At 43.0% G+C, this 5,531-nt stretch overlaps 1 pseudogene; it reads left to right on the top strand.

The window, feature by feature from the left end:
- Positions 1-4,531: 4,531 nt before the first annotated feature.
- LOC108308300 lies at positions 4,532-5,059 on the top strand (annotated as a pseudogene).
- Positions 5,060-5,531: the final 472 nt, after the last annotated feature.

Here is a 5,531-nt window from a genome sequence, read left to right as displayed (position 1 = left end):
AAAAAAAAAAAAAAAAATGCTATCAAAAATAATACTCAATAGAAGGATTGAAGAAAAAAAGTTAAGGAAATGTCCCAGAAAGAAGAATAAAAAGACAAAGAGAGAGAATAGAAGAGAGAAAAATAGAAATTTGCGGAAAGAGAGAGCAGTGAAACAAAATAGAGTAACTTAAGAAAATTTAAAAAAATTTAAGATACATTTCCAGAACAAAAGGGCATAGTTTCCAGATTGAAAGAAACTTATAATTGTCTAGAACAATGAATAAAAGCAAATCCAGTGCAAGGCACATAGTAAAAATTTGTGAAAATTTGACTGGGGCAAATACAAGCTTCTACTAGTTTCCAGATAGAGACAGACAGAGAAAGACAAAACAGTCCACACAGGAAGAGTGAGAACTCCAAAGAATTTCAAACATCTCAGTAGAGTCCACTGGAAATTCCTTCAAACTTTTTTAAAAAAATAAAACTATTGAGATATAATTCATATGTCATACAATGCACCCACAATCTGGCCAGGCACGGTGGCTCCTGGCTGTAATCCCAGCACTTTGGGAGGCCAAGGTGGGCAGACCACCCGAGATTAGGAGTTCAAGACCACCCTGGCCAACATGGTGAAACCCCATCTCTACTGAAAATACAAAAAATAGCTGGGCATGGTGGTGGGTGCCTGCAGTCTTAGCTACTCATTAGGCTGAGGTGGGAGTATCGCTTGAACCCAGGAGGCAGAGGTTGCAGTGAGCCGAGATCGCACCATTGCATTCCAGCCTAGGTGACAAGAGCAAAATTCTGTCTCAAAAAATAAATAAAATAAAATGTACAGTCCAGTGGTTTTTAGTATGTTCGCAGTTGTGCAGCCATCACCAAAATCAATTTTAGAACATTTTTAATACCCCAAAAAAGCTCCATAATTATTAGTAGTTACTCCCTGTTTCTCTCTGCCCCCATCCTCTCCCTACAATCCCTCAGGCCCAGGCAATCACTTGTGTACTTTCTATCTCTCTATATTTGCCTATTCTGGACATTTTTTAAATGACAGATAAAATTGTATGCATTTGTCATGTGCCATATGATGTTCTGAAGTATATATCCATTTCTGAACAGTTAATCAAATGCATTGCCTCACATGGTTATCATTTTTGTGATAGGAACACTTAGATTCATTCCCTTTGCATTTTTCTTTTTTTTATTATTTTATATTTAAGATGGAGTCTTTCTCTGTAACCCAGGGTGGAGTACAGTGATGTGATCTTGGCTCAGTGCAACCTCTGCCTCCCAGGCTTAAGTAATTTTTCCACCTCAGCTTCCCAAGTAGCTGGGATTACAGGTGCACACCACCATGCCTGGCTAGTTTTTTTATTTTAGTAGGGACGGGTTGCCTAGGCTGGTCTTGAACTCTTGGATTTAAGTGATCCATCTGCCTTGGCCTCCCAAAGTGCTGGGATTACAGTCATGAGCCACTGCACCTGGCCACATTTTTCAAGCATACAATATATCATCATTAACTATAGTCATTGTGCTATACAATAGATCTCTTGAACCTGTTTATCCTACCTGTAATTATGCAGTTATGCATCTCTTAATGACAGCGATACATACTGAGAACTCTGCCTTTAGACGATTTTAACATTGTGCAAACATCAGAGTGTATTTGCACAAACCTTACATGACACAGCCCACTACACACCTAGGCTATATGATAGTCTATTGCTCCTATTACGAACCTGTACAGCATGTTACTGTACTGAACACTATAGGCAATTGTGACACAATGGCTAGTATTTGTGTATATAAACATACTTAACATAGAAAAGGTACAGTAAAAATGCAATATAAAAGATTAATAATGATACACCTGTACAGGGCACTCACCATAAATGGAGCTTGCAAGACTGGAAGTTGCTCTGGGTGAGTCAGTGAGTTGAGTGGTGCGAGAACACCATTGTATATGTGGTCTGCCATTGACCGAAATGTAGTTATGTGACACATGACTGTACAGCCTTTGACCAACACCTCCCTATCCCCCCCCATCAACTACTCAAGCCTCTGGTAATCCACCATTCTACTTTCTACTTCTATGAAGTTAACTGTTTTAGATTCCACATATGAGTGAAATCATTCCGTGTTCATCTTTCTGTACCTGGCTTATTTCACTTAAGATAATGTCCTCCAGGTTCATTCATGTCTGTGTGAGTGACAGGATTCCATTCTTTTTCATGGTCAAGCAGTATTCCATTATGTATATGTACCACATTTTCTTTATTCATCTGTTGATGGACACTTAGGTTGATTCCATATCTTGGTTATTTTGAGTAATGCCGTAATAAACATGGGACTGCAGATAGCTCTTCAAAATACTGATTTTATTTCCTTTGGATACATACACAGTAGTGGGATTGTCTTCAAACTTCTCAAGGAAATTATTTTAAACCTAGAATTCTGTATGTCACCAAACTGTCCTACAAGTATGAGGGTAAAACAAAGGTATTTTCAGACATGCAGTGGCTGAGATATTTTCTATTTTCCCTTCTAGACCTATTCTTCGCTGTGTTTATGCACTAGGAGGATTTTTAAAATAACCTTCATCCATGAGCTCCCTGGCCTTCTAGGTTGGACAATGGCAGGCACCGGGAGGAGATCACAGAGTAGGAGGAGAGCGAGGTGATGATATTCATTCCCCTTGCCTCCCTCCTTGGTTCCCATGGATTGCCTGCATTCCTCAACCAAAGGCCACAGCTCTTATCAAACAGTCCTCGCCTCTAGCTACTCTCTCCAGGTTCTACCAACTGCTTCCTCCCCTTGATCCTTTGGCTTACCATCCACATCTCTGAGGTTCTGTCCCATCTCTTGTTGGTTTTTATTTACTCCAGAGCATCGGTTACCTATTGCAACATTAATGCTGCATAACTGCTACCGCAAAATCCAGTGTCTTTTAAAATACTATTTTTTTTTCTCATACATCTGCAGGTCAGCTAGAGCAGGGCTGACTTAGGCTGGGCTCAGTTGAGCATTTTACTTCATGCTTTGCTAGCTAGAGCAGCTATGCCTCCCACTGTAGATCTATGGGGTGGTTGGAGCAACTCTGTTCTCCATGTATCTCATCTTCTTTAGCAAACATGTTTCTTATGGTGTTGGCAGAGGCACACAAGAGCAAACAAGAATATGTGATGCCTATGAAGGCCTAAGCTTGGAACTGGAATGCTGTCATTCCCACCCACATGTCATTGACTAAAACAAATCACATGGCCAAGACCAAAGACACAAGGCAGGGGAGCACGGTCTGCCCATCAAGAAGGCATGAAAGGATACAGATACAGATAGGGATGAAGAATTGAAGTCAATTATTTAATCTGCCACCCTGCCTTCATCTTTATGAATATTACCTTTATTTAATCCACATCAATTATCCCCATTTGCATGTACCTTAGCACCTAGAGCTTAGCCACATTTGAGTGTGGCTTAGTGGATGCCTCATGTTTCCTTCTGGGGTCCAGAGAAATGTAAGAATAGATACCAGGAAGGGTCCAAGAAAACAGACCCCCACAATAGGATTCTGATATTCTATTGCTTTTGTATTTAAGAAGCACAAAACTAACCTCCTTACCAGGAGAACAGTGGATACTGGGTGATCCATGTCTTTCAGTGGCATAACAGTGACTAGACTTACTCTGTTGTTAGCAAGGAATAAATTCAAGGAGGATGGCAATAGAAATAAAGTGACAGTGGTACCTAGTCACCATGGTGACAATAGCGATAATAAAGACGGTAGAGTTAACTGACTGTCTCTGATGGCTCTAAACAGTAAACAGGGAAAAAAATATATTGAAAGCCTTGGATATCCAACTGAAAACATGATGAGAAATCAGAAGGTCTCTAAGATAGCTCTGATGGAGTCCTTCTCCTGTAGTCAATGGACTGATATGGAAGAAGACCACATTTAGAAAATGACGTTGATAGCTGCAAAGATGCAAAACCAACAAAATACTCAGATCCTCCAGTTTCAGTTTCTTACAATAAGCAAAGGGTACTGGCTGGAAAGAGATGGGAACCTGAGAGATGCAGTATAGACCTTTGTGCAGACATGGATGAGACTAAGAATCTGAATGCTAAAATCCCCCTAAACCTCTCTGAGGAAGTTTATACCCTACAACCCCAATTCCATTGAATAAAATCCTTTCAATGACTATTTCTCAGGCAGTTCCCTTACAAAAAAAAAAAAAAGACTTTCCTCAAGATCCACCGCTACTACCCCTCATTGCTTCCAGATCCACAGGGAAAGTAAAATGCCGGCATGGTCCGGATTGCAAAGTACAGAGGTTAGGCCTAGAGGAGATAGACGTTATGCCAAAAGAGTTGCAGGACTTCGGGACAACTCATGGCGGCGGCGGCAGCTGCTTGGGCGCGGTGCGTGGTGACCGAACCACGAGCCCGGCGGCGGGTGTGCGCCGAGCCCCGGCCCGGCCTGGCCCCCGCGTGCCTCCCAGGCTCCGCACCCCTGATGCTGCGTGGGTGCTGAGCCCACTCCGGCCTAGTCGATGGTGAAGTATTTCCTGGGCCAGAGCGTGCCCTGGAGTTCCTGGGACCAAGTGTTCGCTGCCTTCTGGCAGCGGTACCTATGACCACATTCACCTGGAACATCAGCCACGCCCGGCTGGTGGTGGTGGACGAACGGTGTGTTTACTGTGTGAACTCTGACAGCAGTGGCTGGACCAAAACCCGCTGGGAAGCCTGGGTCTCCTCTAGCTTATCTGGTGTCTCCAGAGCTGTCCAAGAATTTGGTCTTGCCCGGTTCAAAAGCAACGTGACCGAGACTATGAAGGGTTTTGAATATAGCTTGGCGAAGCTGCAAGGCGAGGCCCCTTCCAAAACACTTGTTGAGGCAGCCAAGGAAGCCGAGGAGAAGGCAAAGGAGAAGACACTGGCAGCTACAGGAAGGCCAAGGACCTCGCAAGCAAGGCGGCCACCAAGCAGCAGCAGCAGCAGTTTGTGTAGCCAGCCCACCGCCACCACAGCACCTCAGACAGCTTGGCTTAGCCCCTCTGCCCTCCCTCCATCGTACTTTATCATTAAAAATCAACTTCCAGCCCCCCCCCAAAAAAAAAGAGTTGCAGAACTTCATTAACTTTTATCAGCAGGAGTATGGGGAACATTTATTTAAGTGGATTGTAAGGTTGTTAGGCCAAGAAGAATGTAACTTAAGACTTGATTAAGCTGAATTTATTGAAATGGGTGCACAACTGGGAATCAGTATTTAATGTCATGGTTTGAGCACTTGGGAAGTGGCGTTTATAGTCGGCTAGATTGGTCAATCTCAACAGCAAGCCACAGTCGATAAAGCTGAAATGCCAGAACTTCCTTGGCATACTATAGACAGAGGAAGAAGTGTAAATGTGAACAGGCATGAGAAAGCTAAAATGGATCTGTTACATGCAACTTGATTAACCCCTCCCTAGCCATATCCCCCCAAGAGGTCCCAGAGGCTACTCCCTTCAGTAAGGCAGTAAGAAATGAATTAAACTGACTAATTCTAAAACC

Source organism: Cebus imitator, unplaced genomic scaffold (assembly GCF_001604975.1).
Source record: "Cebus imitator isolate Cc_AM_T3 unplaced genomic scaffold, Cebus_imitator-1.0 Scaffold0, whole genome shotgun sequence".
In the NCBI taxonomy this organism is placed as follows: domain Eukaryota; kingdom Metazoa; phylum Chordata; class Mammalia; order Primates; family Cebidae; genus Cebus; species Cebus imitator.
The sequence above is the reverse complement of the archived record's forward strand: the minus strand, read 5'-3'. Positions and strand labels throughout refer to the sequence as shown.